The 19,331-nt window shown below is 40.7% G+C and overlaps 1 protein-coding gene across 22 annotated transcripts in view; it reads right to left on the minus strand.

The window, feature by feature from the left end:
* C9H7orf25 (chromosome 9 C7orf25 homolog) overlaps positions 1 to 19,331 on the minus strand; it is a 422,474-nt gene that overhangs the window by 164,705 nt on the left and 238,438 nt on the right. For 17 of the 22 annotated variants that reach the window (XR_010842308.1, XR_010842310.1, XR_010842303.1 and 14 more), the window contains 3 exons: positions 15,421 to 15,554; positions 14,088 to 14,878; positions 9,395 to 9,595 (listed from right to left, as the gene is read on the minus strand). The gene's annotated coding sequence lies outside the window, so the exon portion shown is untranslated. Of the gene's footprint in view, positions 1 to 6,043; positions 6,266 to 9,394; positions 9,596 to 14,087; positions 14,879 to 15,420; positions 15,555 to 19,331 lie in introns of those variants that run through there. The other 5 variants (XR_010842301.1, XR_010842319.1, XR_010842304.1 and 2 more) reach the window with 4 other exon arrangements.

Here is a 19,331-nt window from a genome sequence, read left to right on the forward strand (position 1 = left end):
CTAATGATTAGTGATGTTGAGCATCCTTTCATGTGTTTGTTGGCAATCTGTATATTTTCTTGGAGATATGTCTATTTAGGTCTTCTCATTTTTGCATTGGGCTGTTTGGGTTTTTTTTGATATTGAGCTACATGAGCTGCTTGTATATTTTGAAGATTTATCCTTTGTCAGTTGCTTCAATTGTATAAATTTTCTCCCATTTTGAGGGTTGTCTTTTCATCTTGTTTATGGTTTCCTTTGCTGTGCAAAAGCTTTTAAGTTTCATTAGGACCCATTTGTTTATTTTTGTTTTTATTTCCATTTCTCTAGGAGGTGAGTCAAAAAGGATCTTGCTATGATTTATGTCATAGAGTGTTCTGCCTCTGTTTTCCTCTAAGAGTTAGATAGTGTCTGGCCTTACATTTAGGTCTTTAATCCATTTTGAGTTTATTTTTGTGCAAGGTGTTAGGGAGTGTTCTAATTTCATTCTTTTACATGTAGCTGTCCAGTTTTCCCAGCACCACTTATTGAAGAGGCTGTCTTTTCTCCATTGTATATTCTTGTATAGTCTGAAGTCAGGGATTCTGATTCCCCCAGCTTCGTTTTTTTCCCTCAAAACTGTTTTGGCTATTCGGGGTCTTTTGTGACTCCACACAAATTTTAAGATTTTTTGTTCTAGTTCTGTAAAAAATGCCATTGGTAATTTGACAGGGATTGCATTGAGTCTGTAGATTGCTTTGGGTAGTATAGTCATTTTCACAATGTTGATTTTTCCAATCCAAGAACACGGTGTATCTTTCCATCTGTTTGTATCATCTTTAATTTCTTTCATCAGTGTCTTTTTTTTTTTGCGGTACGCGGGCCTCTCACTGCTGTGGCCTCTCCCATTGTGGAGCACAGGCTCCAGACGTGCAGGCTCAGCGGCCATGGCTCACGGGCCCAGCCGCTCCACGGCATGTGGGATCTTCCTGGACCAGGGCACGAACCCTTGTCCCCTGCATCAGCAGGTGGACTCTCAACCACTGCGCCACCAGGGAAACCCGGGCAGGACCTTTCTAAAGACTTTTTTAGGAGTAGTTTTAGGTTTACCACAAAATTTCAAGAGAGGTACAGAGGATTCCCATATATCCCCTGCCCCCACACATGCAGAGCTTCCTTCATGATCACATCACTCATCAGAATGGTACATTTTTACATACATTGACACATCATATTACCCACAGTCCATAGTTTAACTTAGGGTTCACTCTTGGTTTTGCACATTCTATGGATTTGGACAAATGTATAATGGCATGTATTAATCTTACAATATCACACAGAGTATTTTCACTGTCTTAAAAATTCTCTGTTCCATCTATTCATCTCTCCCCTACCTTCCAACCCTTGGCAACTCTGATCTTCTTTCTGTCTCCCATAGTGTGGCTTTTTCCATATGTAAGCTTTCAGATTGGCTTCTTTCACTTAGTTATATGCATTTAAGGTTCTTCCACGTCTTTTCATGGCTTCATGGCTCATTTATTTTTCAGCACTGAGTAATATTCCATTGCCTGGACCTACCATAATTTATTTACCCATTCACCTACTAATGAACATCTTGGTTGCTTCCAAGCTTTGGCAGTTATGAATAAAGCTGCTATAAACATGCCTGTGGGGGGTTTTGTGTGGACATAAGTTTTCAGCACCTTTGGGTAAATACAAAGGAACGTGATTCCTGGATCTTATGGTAAAAGTATGTTTAGTTTTGTAAGAAATGGCCAAATCGTCTTCCAAAGTGGCTGCCCCATTTTGCATCGCCACCAGCAATGAGTGAGAGTTCCTGCTGCCCCATATCCTTACTAGCCATTGGCATTTTCAGTGTTTGGATTTGGACCCTTCTAACAGATGTGTAATGATATTTCATTGTTGTGTTAATTTGCATTTCCCTGATGACATGTGGTGTGGAGCATGTCCTTATATGCTTATTTGTCATTTGTATGTCTCCTTTGGTGAAGTGTCTGTTAAGGTCTTTGGCTCATTTTTAAATTAGCTTATTTGTTTTTGTACTGCTGAGTTTTAAGAGTTCTTTGTATAGTTTGGATAAGTCCTTTATCAGATGTGTCTTTATGTTGTGTCTAAAAAGGTGTCACCATACCCAAGGTCATCTAGGTTTTCTCCAATCTTATCTTCTAAGAGTTATATAATTCTGTGTTTTACATTTAGGTCTATAATCTATTTTATTTTTTTGTGAATGGTATAAGGTCTGTGTCTAGATTCATTTTTTACATGTGGCTGTCTAGTTGTTCCAGCAATATTTGTTGAAGAGATTACCTTTGCTCCACTGTATTGCCTCCTTTGTCAAAGATCAGTTGACTATTGGGGCTTCCCTGGTGGCGCAGTGGTTAAGAATCCACCTGCCAGTGCAGGGGACATGGGTTCGTGCCCCGGTCCCGGAAGATCCCACATGCCGTGGAGCCGATAGGCCCGTGAGCCACAACTACTGAGCCTGCGCGTCTGGTGCCTGTGCTCTGCAACTGGAGAGGCCGTGACAGTGAGAGGCCCGCACACCATGAGGAAGAGTGGCCCCAGCTTTCTGTAACTGGAGAAAGCCCTCGCACAGAAATGAACACCCAACACAGCCATAAATAAATAAATAAATAAAAGATCAGCTGACTATATTTATGGGAGTCTATTTCTGGGCTCTCTATTCTGATCAATTGATCCATTTGTCTTTTCTTTCACCAGTACCACACTGTCTTAATTACTATTGCTTTATAGGTCTTGAAGTCAAATAGCATCAGTCCTCCAACTTTGTTCTTCTCAGTTGATACAACTTTGTGTGTGTGTGTGTGTGTGTGTGTGTGTGTGTGTGTGTGTTATGCGGGCCTCTCACTGTCGTGGCCTCTCCCACTGCGGAGCACAGGCTCCGGACGCACAGGCTCAAGGACCATGGCTCACGGCCCAGCCACTCCGCAGCTTGTGGGATCTTCCCGGAACGGGGCACGAACCCGTGTCCCCTGCATTGGCAGGAGGACTCTCAACCACTGCACTACCAGGGAAGCCCAGAACTTTTATTAATATATTTTTATTTAATGGAACTAGAGGGACAAAAAAGAAAGAGAAATCCCTCAAAATACTAAAACTCAAGGGAATATTACATTATTTGGCATATGTGAATTTCATTTATCTTCTCCCTCTTTTCTCTGCATTGGTGAGATTATTTTCATGGTTGTAATTTTTTTTTTTTTTTTTTTTTTTGGTGGTACGCGGGCCTCTCACTGCTGTGGCCTCTCCCGTTGCGGAGCACAGGCTCCGGACGCACAGGCCCAGCGGCCACGGCTCACGGGCCCAGCCGCTCCGCGGCATGTGGGATCTTCCCGGACCGGGGCACGAATCCGTGTCCCCTGCATCCGCAGGCGGATTCTCAACCACTGCGCCACCAGGGAAGCCCCATGGTTGTAATTAAATATTAGTTCATTAAACACATATTCACTGAAACACTAATATATGCCAGGCTTGGGGATTCAGTAGTGAAAACAATAGACAAAATTTCTGCCTTTATGAAGCTTACATGCAAGTGGGGGCTGAGAGAGGGAAGGTAGTCAATAAAGAAATAAATAATATAACAGGTGTTGGGGTACAGGCTAAAGAGGAAAAATAATAGTTGGAAGGGGGGACCAGGGAATGCTTGTGTGAGATATGGGGGTGTCAGAGTATACCCCTCTGATATTACAGCATTTGAGAAGAGACCTGAAGGAACTGAGAGAGGGAGCCATGTGACTACCTAGGGAAAGTGTTCTAAGAAGAGGGAAGAATAAATGCCAAGGCCCTTGGTAGATGTGATGATTCATTCTATGTGTTAACTTTACTAAGAAAGAAAGGAAAGAAAGGAAATTTTAAAAAGACGTTTGCTGTAAAGGGGAGCAGAGAAATGGGATGTTAGTAGGAGGGGAAATATGTACGATTTATTTGAATGCTGATGGAAAATATCTGATAGAGAAGGAAATTTGATCTTGTAGGGGAAAATAGATGAGATGTCTTTGAATAGATAAGAGGGGTTGGGAATCAGTGCCCGAGGGGAAGAGTTGGCTCTGGATAGGGAATCAGACCCTTTACTTTGGGAAAGTTTAATGGAGACTTGCAGTCATTACACTTCGTATTCATTTGGGGCATTGAAGGGTAAGATTCCCTTTATTCCTTAGTTTGTTAGTTTATACTGCACAGCAAAGTGAACCAGCTATACATGTACATATATCCCCTCTTTTTTGGATTTCCTTCTCATTTAGCTCACCACAGAGCACTGAGTAGAGTTCCCTGTGCTATACAGTAGGTTCTCCTTACTTATCTATTCTATACATAATATCAACAAGATTCTCTTTATCCTTTAACATGAAATAAGGTAGCACACTGAAAAAGAAAGATGATTTTTTAATAGGAAATTTGCAAGCACTGTATGTTTTCCCTTGATTCTTCTCGACTTTGCTGCAATCTGTAGCTAATATTCTGGAGGAAAAGCACACAGATATAAATGGTTTAAAACAATAGTCACATCTATAAATTCCATTTGTTCTTCATAAGGAAGAAAAAAAAGGTCATCTAATGGCGATATTAGTGGGTTTTAGTATTTTTCCAAGGGTCAATCACAAAAACTGTGTTTACATTCTCCGGTTACTTTCTTTTTTCCTCAAAACTTTGTAGAATATTCCATTATCTTCTGGGGATTTTTATTGTAAAGGGAAATATGAGGTCAGTTTTATTTATTTATTTTTCTCTTGCAGGTTTTACTTGTTCTAGGTTTTCTCCATTATATTTGTAATACAAAAAAATTCTAGGATTTACCTAAATGTGATTATATTTGCATTTATCATGCCTATGTTGATATTTTTAAATTGATATACACCTTTTTTTTCTTTCAGCTCATGAGAGTTTTCTTCAACTATTTCTGTTGCACTTGCTCTAGAATCTTCCTTAGGAATATATGTAAATCTTTAGTTTGTATCTCTGCTCCTTATTCTCTGTATCTACCACAGTCATTCTTTTTTCTTTTGTCCTTTTTCTCTGAATCCCGGGAGATCTTTGTCTTTGTCTTTCACATCACTGATATGATTCTTGTGCTGTTGATTTTGCTCTTTACTAACTCCAATAAATATTATATTTCTATGATTTCATTTTTAGGTGCTCAATAAATCATTCTTATCTCATACATTTCCCATTTTTTCATTCTATCTCAGTAATATCTGTATGTCTTTAGGCTCCTATGTCACAGAGGTAATACCAAACAGTTTCCTAAAAATTTCCCCTGGTTTCAGTAGAAAATGAATTTTAGAAGTCCATGCTTCTGACTTCACAGAATAATATTTCTTCTCTGTGGTTCCACAGATTAGTTTATGGGTTCTATCATTGCATGTTCTGATACTCAAACTTAAAGAGACCTTGTAAGGCCTGTCACTCAACAACAGGCAAATCTGGAGGGCTGTCATCTGGCTCTGTCTGGTCATTGTGGTGCTGGGTGAATGCTGGGTGAACACATTACCTGGCTTCATTCCTGTTCTCCATTGGGCCCTGCTGGCTCTGAGCTGTTGTCACAGAGACTGTCAGTGCTCACTCATACCCACATGCTCTTCATATCTCTCAGCTACCCTGTGGTTAGACTGATAATATTATGGGGTTCTGGGCAATAGGCTGTGAGTTCAAGTGATATGCAACACTTGAGGCCTGGCTTCTAGCTCCCCGCTCCTCTCCAGGTCTCTCTCACATGCATGTGCATGGGTCTGAGAAGTTTAAAGATAAAATTTTGGATCCAGATGACTCAATGTGGAATTATCTGATATTTCCTCTTGAATAGATTTAGGTTATGCATAAGTGATAGTTAATTTTATGTGTCAGCTTGACGGGATCACAGGTACCTGGATATCAGGTTAAACATTATTTTGGAGTGTGTCTGTGAGGATGTTTCCAGAGAGATAGCATTTGGATTGGTGGGCTGAGTAAAGTGTGTTGCCCTCCTCAGTGTAAGTGGGCATCATCTAAGCCACTGAGGGCCTGAATAGAACAAAAACTTGGAAAAAGGGAGGATTCTCTCTCTCTCTCTCTCTCTCTCTCTCTCTCTCCACCTGACTGATAGAGCTGGGACATCAATCATCTCCCTTTTTACTCCTGGTTTTCAGGCCTTCAGACTTGGACTGGAATTTACACCTTTGGCTCCCCAGTTCTCAGGCCTTCAAACTGCAACATCAGCTTTCCTGGGCCTTCAGCTTGCAGATGACAGATTGCAGGACTTCTGAGCCTTCATAATCTTGTGAGTTAGTTCCTGATAATAATAAATCTGTCACTATATATATATATAAAATATGAATATAATGCAATATATATATTTTATATAATGCATTACACAATTACCATAGAAGTGATGCTCTGCCCTTCTAAGTGCATAATATCAGGAGGCACATGGTGAAATTTCTTCCAATTCTGAAGCTGTTAACTTTTATCATATAGTTCATTTTGGCTGTCTCTAAATTTTATAAAGTGGAGTATAATCTTTCTTTTTTGGTATATGTCCTCAATATTATGTATATGAGATTCATTTATCACTCTTGTGTGTGTGCAGCAATAGCTCATTTTATTTCCATTGCTGAGTAGTATTCCTTTATATAAATATATCACAATGTATTAATTCATTTTTCTTTTTATGGACATCTGAGTAGTTCTAAGTCTTTAATTATTATAAATACTGACACTATAAATATTCCTTTTATGTTTTTTGGTGCATTTTCACATTTTTGTTGAGTATATATCCAGGAACAAATTATATGTATAATCTTATATTTACAAATTCAGATGTTCCAAAGTGGTTGTACCAACTTACATTCTCACAAATGGTATCTGAGTGTTCTCATTACTCCATATCTTTGCTAACACTTGGTAAGTCCAGTTTTAAAAATTTAGCTGTGTATGAATTACATTTGACCCTGAACAGCATGGGTTTGAACTGTGTGAGTCCAATTATATGCAGATTTTTTTCCCAATAAATACTACTATGGTACTACACAATCATGGTTGGCTAAATCCATGGATGCAGAATGGAGGATACTGAGGGCCAGCTATGAAGTTATATGCAGATTTTTGACTACACAGGGGATCAGCACCCCTAACGTTGTTCAAGGCTCAACTGTACATCTGTATGTTTCAATTCTCTGCTTTTTCCCCTTGGATTTGGCCATGCCATTCTGTTTCCTGAAATGTGTGGCAATTTTTGGCTAAATGTCAGATATTTTAAAAGACATAGAAACTCTCAATAATGATGTCTTCTTCTAGAGAGAATTTAATTCTTACTCTCAGGGATATAGTATGAGGATCTCAGCTGAATTCAATTGATACTGTTCCATTTCTGCTATTTTTGTATTTTCTGCCATAACCCTTTAAATGGTTTCAACCTACTGTATTGCTGACCCAGTCCCCTCTCAACTTGAGAGGTTCTGAACTCCAATTTTTGGCTTTTCAGCTCCTTTGGAATGCTGAAACTTCTAACCATATTAGCAGCTAAATTCTCAGTTTTCAGAGTCTCTCTGAAACTCTATTGAAACATTACTGGATTTAGCAGATATCTAGAGGAAAAGTTGCACGCAGACTTTCTGGCTCACTTGTCTACAGTTTCTTTTTCTCCAGGATCCTGGCACCTCAAGTCCTGGATGACCTTATAGACATCACAGCCCAGTGATACTGCTGCCAACTCTAGACCTCTGCTGTTTAATATGGTTGTCATTAGTCATATGTGGCTACTGAGTACTTAAATATGGCTAATCTGAACTGGCATGCACTGTAAGTGTAAAATACACACCAGATTTTGAAGTTGTAGTACACAAAAAAATGTAAAACATCTCATTCATTTTCTTTGCATCAAATGCATGTTGAAATGTTATTTTGTTTCTATTAGATTAAATAAAATACGTTATTAAATTTAGTGTTGCCTGTTTCCTTTTACCTGTTTGAATGTGGTTACTAGATCATTTAAGATTAGGTGGCTTACTATTGGACAACACTACTCTAAACTACTGTTTGCTGTTCGGCTTCTGTGCCTCATACTATGACTTGGCAATTGTCCCAAAGGGACAAAGTAACTTCAGATGTGGAGCTTACTTCAATGTTCTTCTCTTTTCCCAAGAAATGTAGCTCCTCAAGTTCTGAGTACCTTGGTTGCTCTCCAGTGCCTTAAGACAGTTGTTTTCTTCCTTTCTTCCTTATTTTTTTCCTTTCCTTTCCTTTTATTTTTTGCGTTTTGTTTGTTTGATTGTTTTTAGTTGATATTTACAGTTTTCCTTGGCAGTGTGCAGTCTAATATTACCCGTATGTCAACCTGAAGCCAAATTTCCCCATTTGATTATTTTTAAAGGTTTTTAGCAGATGCTATCAATGTCCCCATATATCCCTTGGACACTATCATTCAGTGCGGGACAAATAAATTCTAACTGCTGGTATCTGTATTACTGTGCCTGCAGACATTTTATGGAATCACAGAATTTTTCTCTTCTTACTCACATGGCAGGCTGGGGGTGTCCAGAAATTAACAACCTGTGTGAACAGCGTCAACCAAAGGCTATTGAGAGTAATTATATAAACACTCCAGCGTCCTCTTCCCCGAGGAGAATTACGCTGAGGCCTGTGTTTTGCACTGGTTCCTAGGTTTCCCCAGGAAATGAAACTCTAGTTGTCCAATGTGGAATCTGTTTTAAAACACACCCATTACTAGCTGACTTTCTTTCCCTGTTTTACTTCCCCATCCTCTTCTCGTGTTCCCCAAACTTACCTTGTAAACTTTTGAAATATTGTTTCAAAATGTGCTTTTATGGGAACCCAAGTTGAAACAAGTTGGAAGTACTCTTCCAAAATTCACCATCTTACCTTTTAATTCCTTGAACGTAATAATTTTACTTAATGTTTTACTTTTTAAAAGTTGACATACTACAAAATACTACAATCTTAAGAATACAGTTTGCGGGCTTCCCTGGTGACGCAATGGTTGAGAGTCTACCTGCCAATGCAGGGGACACAGGTTCGAGTCCTGGTCTGGGAAGATCCCACATGCCGTGGAGCAGCTAGGCCCATGAGCCACAACTACTGAGCCTGCGCGTCTGGAGCCTGTGCCTCCGCAACAAGAGAGGCCGCGACGGTGAGAGGCCCGCGCACCGCGATGAAGAGTGGCCCGCGCTCGCCACAACTAGAGAAAGCCCTCGCACTGAGGCGAAGACCCAATACAGCAAAAAATAAATAATAAATTAAAAAAAAAAAAAAAAAAGAATACAGTTTGAGGAGTTTTGGCAAATGGATGCACTTGTGTAATCTACGTTCCAATTAAGATATAGATCATCTGTCATCTCAAAAATTTCCCTTATGGCCTTTTCTAAAATTCAATGATGATGATAGAAATTAGGATAGTACATACCCCACGTTGTATATATTCTTGCGTCTTGCTTCTTTCTCTCAACATGACATCTGTGAGATTCATGCAGTCTTTTAGGGAATAAAGGTGTTGTTTTCCTCTGCATTGCAAGTATTCTACTGTATGAGTGAATATATGACAAATTCTTTGTCGACTGTATGAGTCTTTTTGAAAACTTATGTTGTCATTCTCCTGGATAAATACCTAGAAGTGAAATTGATAGAGCATAGGGTAAATATATATTTACAATTTTTTTAAAAAGCAATGTATGTTTTCCAAAGTAATATATGAGGTTTCCAGTTACTCCACACCTTCACCATCATTCAGTGTTGTTATTCTTTTTAATATTAGCCATTCTGGAGGACATGGAATTGTATTCCACTGTGGTTTTAATTTGCATTTCCCCAATGGCTATTGAGCAATTTTTCATGTCCATATAGCAATTTGTATATCTTATGCTGACAAGTGAATGTTTAAATTTTTGCCCACTTATATATACTTATATATTCATATATATAGTTACAATATGTGAATACTTTCTCCAGTCTGTAGCTTGCCTTTTTATATTTTAATGGTGTCTTTGAGGAGCGAAAGTTTTTGTTTTTATAAAGTTGAATTTATCATTTTTTCTTTTATTATTAATGCTTTCTGTATTCTGTGTAAGAAATCCTGTAAATATATTTGATACTTAAAACCAGTTGTTGCTACGGTAGAAACCTTAATTTTCCTGAAAAGGCTCTGACTTGCAATGTTTCTCCATTTATTGATGTCTTCTGTTGCTTTAGGTAGGACCTTCTTCTTTTCTTAGTTCCAGCCTCATGGAATTCAATCTAGGACACTCACCACTTGGCTGGTGGCCTAATAGTGCTCCAAACTATTTATCTCATCTCTGTCATTAGTAGAAGTTTCCCCCAGACTCTGGCAATGGACTGTTGGTAACTTGCAGTTTTCTCTGTTGTTCTGAGTGTTTATATTTTTCTGGGTCTACAATAGGTAATTTAGCAGGAAGTTGGGAAAGGAGCTATTCTATAAAAATATACATCTTCTATCAAAATTGTTTATATAAAAATGGATGATGATTGGATTAAAAAGAAATGACAGATTGTAACCTAAATTACAGGGTGTTTTAATTTAAAAATGCCAGGCTCTTCCAATGCTTATTTTCAGGCAATAAGTGACTTGCCTCGAGTCATAAATTAAATAGGCGATTATCTCTATTTGTTTAGGAAAAAATGGTCACCCCTGGAGAGAAAATAACTTGCTATTTTCTAGGCTGTGGTAAAGCAGACTGTACTGCCCTCTTTAAAATAATAGCCACAGAGTTTAACTTTGGGAGACATTGAGTATGACTTATCCATCCTTCAAATGTCAAATGCCACTTTCAGGGTATCTTCTTAAGATCTTCCTGTAGGCTTAACTGCCTTAGGAACTAAGTAAAATTCTGTTGCCTTTAAGGTATAAGCAGAGGCTCAGGATTCTGTAAACAAAAGATGAATTAACCAGTTAGGGAAAAAGGAGAGCTTGCCAAGTCATAAAGCTCCGCCAACTCTCGAATAGCTCAGCCTTCCCTGGTATTTGTCATTAGCCGCGTGTAAGCCACTTCTCTTGTCATCCACAAAAGGATGGCTTTTCTAAAGCTCACTGTAACAAGCAGCTGAAAAACGCAGGCATTTCTTAGTAAATAAATATTTCAGATTTATAGTGTGTCTCAACGGGACTTTTTCAACCTGTAAAAAATAATTTATGGCAAATTCTAATGGTGTTTCTTGTTATGGCAAGCACCACTTTAGAGAAAGAAACAAAGACAAAGAGAAGGGCCAATAACATGTCGAAGGTTATACAGCCATGAAGTATCAAGTCTGGAAGCTGAACTGTGGTCACTGGATCCAAAACGGGTCCCTCACTAACCACCCTCCACCAGCTATATATCTAGAATTTCACCCTCTGGGACATTTTTTTGGCCCAACATTGGTTAAAAAAAAAAAAAACCCACCCTAACGACTAGAACCATAAATTGGAACAGTGCTAAACGAGGGTGGCTTCCTCTAAGATTTAATGGGCAAATACAGGTCTCCCAAAGATTTGACATAGTGTCGAAAATTAACATACTGCTCCGTATTCTGATTAGGGCACTGAAGGTCTCTTAAAATGCAAATATTATCGGGCAGAGGATAATATGTTAAATAATGGTGAGCGTTAGTACTCTAATGAAATGATTTCTCACAAATCAGATGACAATGCATTTAGCAGGGCTCTGAGGCAGTGATAATATAGCAGGTAGTTTTATTAAGAGAGGAGTAATTGAGCAAGAAACGGCATACGGAGGTTATAAGAGAGGATTTTAACCTGACATAGAATTCATTTATTGACTGATGTATCTTTGGTAAATGTTCCCAGTCTTTCCTGTTGGTTCCTTTATTTTGTTTGCTTATTTGTTTTTATCTAACCAAGGAGTCATGGGATAAGCCCAAAGCTAGCATATCATAGAGTAAAAACTCAGGAATGGAGGGCTCAGCAGGAATTGGAAAGGTCTTGTCATTACTGTATTTCCCAGAGCCCTACTGTTGTAAATTATAATAATTTTAAAAAACTGTGACTGTCAGGCGTTATTCTCCCGGAATGGTGAATGTGGGAGAGGCCTGTTCAGAAGTACCTGCTAAAGAACCCAAAGTAAGGGGCTTCCCTGGTGGCGCAGTGGTTGAGAATCCGCCTGCCGATGCAGGAGACACGGGTTCGTGCCCTGGTCCGGGAAGATCCCACATGCTGCGGAGCAACTAAGCCTGTGAGCCATGGTCGCTGAGCCTGCGCGTCCGGAGCCTGTGCTCCGCAATGGGAGAGGCCACAACAGTGAGAGGCCCGCATACCGCAAAAAAAAAAAAAAAAAAAAAAAAAAAAAAGAACCCAAAGTAAAATGGAGTCATTTATGTTGAGAACAGAAGCCAGTTGGCTAGCACAGGTGCATTAAAGAAAAATGAAACTCAACCAAAGGACACCAGCCAACTCCCAAATGCCAACTCTGTTCACACCATGTTTGGACTTCTTTGTTTCCCTGATTCAACTACCCTGATCTAAGCAAGGAAGAAGACCACTAGACAATCAATCAGTTGAAAAAGCCAAGTAACTTACATATTTACCCCATAAAAACCCTTTAGTCTGTGAGCAACTTGGAACTCATTGCTCCCCTAGCTTTGAGCTTCCCAGCTTACAGGTTGAAACCCTTCCAACAAACTCATCTTTCTGCTTTGTTTGACTCAGTCTGCAGAGTTTGGTTTTGGACAATTGCCTATACCCAAAGGTTACTCCGTGCACACGTGTTGTCTAAAATACATGGCTACAGACCAGTCTATTGGACAAGCTGTGGTGGTGCGGCCTATTCCCGTTGGTTTGTGGTACACTAACCGGAGGAACTGTTCCAGACCAGGCATCTAGGGGGCCATTTCAGGGATCACAGTGAAAGTGTGAAAGCACTGGAGGATGAAATGGGCACGAGACTTGGGAAAGATAAAGGGGCCAAATAGGAAGAAAGATGAGCTTTGCAACTTTATGGTTGTTTGATATGGCTGGGCAAAGACCCTACTGTACACACCGCCAACCAACCACTAGGTCAAGAGCTGTAGGCAAAACTGGCTGATGTTCGTGCAATGCTACTTTCATCTTTATCTGCTATACTAGAGGTTTTTTTATTAAAAAATCATCATATAAAATATCCTAACTAGAAAGCAACTTAATCTCAATAAATAATCTACTTTCTCTTAAAATAATAAAAATTCTAGCTATTCAACCAAACATACATACTCCAAGCCTCATAGACTTCCTTCTTCGAGGTTTCAACACTGAGATTCTGCATTAACGTCTAAGATATTTTTCAGGCATGAAATTGTATGATCTAAACATACAAGTCATCAAAATCAAAATCTTACTGCTGGGTCCAAAAGGACCTCAAATATCATCCGATGAGTTCTCCCCAAATCTGATGCTTTAAATCTAACCTACCCTTCCATAACTGTAGTGATGGAAACTCACCTCAGCCCACTCCTTCCAAGGATAACCTCAAACGGTGGTACAGCTCTGAGAGCATCTTGGCCTAGCTGATGGAGAATCCTGTCTCTAGTAGCCCACAGGCTCAGGCAAAGCTGTAGAGCAGCCCGGCCTGTGGGAAGGGTGTAGGCACCCCGGAGAATCCCCCGGTGGGGCAGCTGGAGACTCCTTGTAGCAGCTTTCCCCCCCACGACCTGCCCATGGGGCATCACCCAGAAAGAGGAGGACACAGCACCTCCAACTGCTACTGCTGCAGCATCTCCACCAGCAGCTGTGGGGCTCCGGCTCCCACTGAAGGGCGCAGTGTGACTCTAGTTCCCAAATGCATGTCTCTAGCTGCTGGCCTCCTCCTACGTTCTCTCTGTCCCTGGGGTGGGCGTGGCTTCCTGATGCTGTTCATCTCTCGCTGTCTCTCTTCCTTGGTTTGGCCTCTCAGCTCTTCAACGGCCGGTGTGAGAGCTGGAAAGTGATTTCTTCCTTCCTGCATGGCCCATGACTGACAAAGGGGCCCATATTCACAGCACCTCTCACCCTCCCTCCCTTCCCCCAAATCCTGACTATAGAGGTATTTATTTTGTTTGTTTACGTTTGTTTACGTTTGTTTGTTTTGTGGTCATCTAACTATACTAACTAGGACTAAGAAGCACTAGAAACCTACCTAGAATGCCTGGTTGCAGCAAGAAGTTAGAATCTGGGGTTTCGGAAGAGGCTCAAACGTTGTACACTTGTCCCTCAGTATCTGCAGGGGATTGGTTCCAGGAGATCCCAGGGATACCAAACTCCACGGATGCTCAAGTCTCTTACATAAAACGGCAGAGCCCAGGGACTTCCCCCTGGTGGTCCAGTGGTGAAGACTTCGCTTTCCAGTGCAGGAGGTGTGGGTTCGATCCCTGGTCGGGGAGCTAAGATCCCACATGCCTCGGGGCCAAGACACGGAAAAATAAAACAGAAGCAATATTGTAACAAATTCAATAAAGACTTTAAAAATGGTCCACATAAAGAAATAGCTTTACAGAAAAATTAAAATAAATTGCATAAAATGGCAGAGTACAATAAATACGTTTCACTCTCTGTATCCGCAGACACAAAACATGCAGAGGGGAAACCTGCAGATGTGGAAAACGGACTGTAATTATAATGAATACAGCCGCTAGGCTTTGGACATTGCAAGCTCAGTGTTTCTCAGCTACACTCCCAATTCCCACAATACAATTTCCACTTATCCCTCATGTCAGGGGTGACACCCATCTTATTCCATTCTTGGCTCTTCAGTTCTCTAGGATACAGCGTATCTGTTAAAAAATACACTGAGGAATAATGACTTTGTGTTCACGACATTATCTTCACAACTATGTGCATTTGAAAATTCCTACCCAGGGTTTCTGGTCATGTGGTGTGCTGTTTTTCACTGGACACTGGAGGATTTTTTTCTCCTATTGTAACCAACGTCTAGAAGGAAGAAAAGAATATTCTCCAAATAATGGGTTCATCTCTTAGACGTGATAATTCTGGGGCCCACAGTAAGTGCCAGGAAGGATATATTTTTTTCTATTACTTTTTATTCATTGTTTTTCCAATGAAACAGCTATTCTAGGTAGAAAGCCATAATTCTAGCCAAGTATAATTTGCGGAGCCATTCAGTAAAGACTCTGGATGGCAGCATCCACAGCCTGGCAATGGGGCAGCCAGCCTTCTCATTTGCTTCTGTCAGTTGTAATAGGGCATGTGGGGCTGCAGAGACCTTTTCTAATTCTTTTTTAGGAAGAAATACAACGAAGAGGGATGCATACTCGTTCCAAGGCTGGTTGGCTACAAGACGTTGTTACGGTAATGGCCCCAATGTGTTCCTGCTTCCCTGTATGCAGGCCCCCTTGCAATGTGAGTTTGCCCACAAGGGGTGAAGTCTAGTTCTCTAACCCTCGGCCAGGGACTTGCTTTAGCCTATGCGACAAGTTCAAAAGTGATGCATACTGAGGCTTGAAAGTGCTTACCCATGGGACTTGCTTTCTGCTGTCGGGATCCTTCCGTCACCGGGTGAGCAAGCCCAGGCTGGAAGGCTACAGGGTGAGGACCCTGTAGAGGGAGCCGCGCAGCCGGCCCAGCAGAGGCCCCAGACCACAGAAACCTGGAAAATTGGTGATGGGAACTCTCAGGGATGTTCTTATGCCCTTCCAGCCTTCTCTCCCCTTCAATGGATACTTGGGAAAACTTAAAAAAAAAATCATACTGTATGACTTCATTTCTTAATGAAATTACGTTCTTGATTTCTTGTTGAGAGTTTTCACTTTTAAATGTCCTTCTTGTTGTTTCACTAGCGGAGTTATCAGGGGAATATGTTTGCATATAAACCCATTTTTGCCTTTTAATAGGGCATACAATCATGAAAATGGTGTTTGTCGTTCTGATTTACTGAGCTCTGGGTGGTGTTTCAGGCAGCGAAATCTAACAGCGTCTGAGTCCAGTAACCAGGTAAAACACCTGGCACAGGCCTGGCGCATGCTTCGTGTTCCACACGGGTTCTCTGGATGATTGCAAGGCTGTCTAACTCATTCTCGAAATAGAAAAGGAAAGATTTCTCCAACCTTGAGATCCTCTTATATGAATCTGTAATGTACCTGCATTTACTTCTTCATATATCTTTCTTAACCAAGATAAGTTCATTTAAAATAGGCAGAGATTTTTAGCTACTTGTCTAAGTGATAGTTAGAAAAGTGTGGAACTAGAGGGAGGGAGAGGAAAGAAGGAGATAGACCAGAAGGCAAAGAAGTTTTTATGGTACCGTCTTGACTCAGCTCCATGAAGTGGACACAGAATACACTTGGGCCTTAGAGCTGTTCTCGGGGATGGGTTGGGGTGAAGGAAATGATAGGCGTTTCAGAACTGAAGGAATCGGGTACCTCTGCTACCTTCTCATGTGCACAGCAGGTAGGGTTCGGGCTGTGTTCATCTTCCCTACTTGCAAAAGAGGTGGACAGCTCTGACAATAAGAATGAGTTAAATAAACATTTCCCAGACAGCTTGTGTCTCAGGCTTCCAAATTAAGTGCAGCGTGGGAGCTAAAAGGCGTGTTTCAACAGCTCCTAGTGACAAAGCATCGAACATTTTAACGGAAGACCAAGAACAGCAACGACAAAAGAAAATATCAATCGAATGCTTTTCTTCTATATGTATATCAGGAAAATGAATTAGAAGCATCGGATTAACACTTCGAAGTAGGAAGATCTTGAAGCATTTCTATCATTGCAGAACAGAGGTTGGCAAACTACAGCCTACAGACCAAATCCAGTCTGCCCCTTGTTTTCGCAAAGTTTTGTTGGAATACAGACTTGTGCATTTATTTACAGGTTGCCTATGGCTGCTTTGGGACTCCAACGCGGACTCTATGGCTTGTAAGACCTAAAATATTTACTATTTGCCCCTTTCTAGAAAATGTTTTCCAAACTCGGACATGGAAGGAGATAAGGGGTAGCTGCATGTATCTATGACTGCCAGGCCCTGAAAATGTATGAAATATTATCAATATCTTCTTTTTGAAAAAACTGAAGTATAATTGATTTACAGTGTTGTGTTAATTTCTGCTGTACAGCAGAGTGATTCAGTTACAAGTATATATATATATATATATATATATACATTCTTTTTTATATTCTTTTCCATTATGGTTTTATCACAGGATATTGAGTATAGTTCCCTGTGCTCTACAGTAGGCCCTTGTTGTTTATCCATTCTACAATAGTTCGCATCTACTAACCTCGAACTCCCAATCCTTCTCTCCCCTCCAACCCCTCCCTCTTGGAAACCACCAGTCTGCTCTCTATGTCTGTGAGTCTGTTTCTGCTTTGTAGATAAGTTCGTTTGTGTCATAGTTTAGATTTCCCACATAACTGCTCTCATATGGTATTAGTCTTCCTCTTTCTGACTTACTTCACTTAGTATGATAATATTTAGTTGCACCCATATTGCTCTAAATGGCATTATCATTCTTTTTTATGGCTGAATAGTATTCCATTGTGTATATGTGCCACATCTTCTTTGTCCATTCATCTGTCTATGCACATTTGGGTTGTTCCCATGTCTTGGCTATTGTGAATAGGGCTGCTATGAACACAGGGGTGCATGTATCTTTTTGAATTATAGTTTTGTCCGGATAGCCTCTTTATTTCCTTTGCTATCTTTGTTGTTTCACTTTAATGACCTCATAGTAGGTGTTCCAGCTCACGTACGAGCCTCAGTCATATGTAGGCAGGGAGCTGGGGGATCCAGAAACCCATTTTAATGAGGACCGAGGAACATCTTTGGAGAACTCACAGCTCAGTTTCAGTCACGTGAATCTGTGTTCCAGTTCCAACTCCATAGAACTCACGTCCTCCCATTCTAACAAAAAATTCTTTCACTGAGTTATTTCACTACAATCTCTTCAAGAGATCAGTCAAACGCAGTGCTGCTCTGGGATCTCTTTGAAGGGGGATATAGTCACACAAATGAAAGGGAGAGGGGCATCTCTCCCCATGGTGCCACACCATTACATGAGGTTTGGGCCATGTGTGAACTCTGGTCAGTTTTTGGTGCTCGGGGATGCGACAGCCGAGATGGTGGAAAGCAGTAGCCTTAGCGGTGCTTACTGAGTAAAACTTGGTTGAACAGAAAAAGCTGAACAGAAGTACCAGCCCTTGAGGCTCGGTGGAGGCTACAGTACGAGAAGTGTAGAGAGAAGCTCAGTGCTTGCTTATAGCCCCCGGGGCGCGGGGGGCCTGGCAGAGTTGATGAGAGTTAAAGAACATCACTCAGGAATCCAGCCTTGAAAGATTTTCTGTGAGTTGCTAAAAGATAGACCCTGACCACGCCAGAGTGTGGGGCCTACCGTATAGCACAGGGAACTACGTTCAATATTTTTTTTCTAACAGAATTATTTTCCCATTTGTTTTGAAAGCAACCAAGGGAATCAGAGAATTGGTCTTGGACCAGCAGGGATGTGAGGCAGAGAGGGTGTGAGCCTCTGGTCAGACTTTCTCCTAACTTCACTCTACGCACTTCTTCCTCAATAAAAAGTGATAACCCCCAGGTCCGCATGCTCTTCTCTGCAGTTTTACAGAGAACCAGGGTGAGAGATGCTCCACTCCACTGCAGAGACTTTGAGGTCACACTCTGAGACTGCTACCAAAAAGAGAGACCAGCTGTAAGAAGAGGCAGGGTCTCTTCCCAAGTCAAAGGAAGACTTCTTTTCCTCCTAACTTTGATCATGCCACGTAATCTTTCATAGTCTAAGCTAAACGTAGTGCTGTTTATATAGAGAACAATGCTTCCAGGAAAGGGGCCACATGTCTTTGCATTTCACATAGGATTTCTTCTGTAACAGGTATAATGTGATTTTTGGAGGAATGGTTTATACATAAGAATAATACTTCATCTATGGACCATATAAAATGACCTCATCACAGAAGCACAATGAAAGCTACGGATTCTGGGTAGCCAGTTATACACACACACACGTCTCTATGATCAAATGTAATAGGGGAATGCTGGATTGCAAAACTTAAAAGGTTTATTTACTTCAAAACTTCTCAGGCCCTTAAGTACGCTAATGTGTGAAATGTATTTCTAAGAGAAGAACATAATTTGATCAAGAGGATCCTTTTATGTGACATAATGTCACTCAAACGCATTCGATCTTGGCGTGGTATAAAGTCCCAATTATTATGGGATGGGCCTTTCCTTAAGATGGTAGACATCTGGGAGGGTGCACTGGATTGGGAAGAACTCTTAGGGATGGAGATGATAAAAATTCAATGCAAAAATAGCTGAAATAAAAACAAAATGCACTGGCTGTGTAGCTGAGAAGCATTACAGAGCAGCTTGGTGCAGGGCTGGGTAGGTGTTCGGGTAGAGGACTTGGTCTCCTGCT

This window comes from Kogia breviceps, chromosome 9, assembly GCF_026419965.1.
Source record: "Kogia breviceps isolate mKogBre1 chromosome 9, mKogBre1 haplotype 1, whole genome shotgun sequence".
Taxonomy (NCBI): Eukaryota; Metazoa; Chordata; class Mammalia; order Artiodactyla; family Physeteridae; genus Kogia; species Kogia breviceps.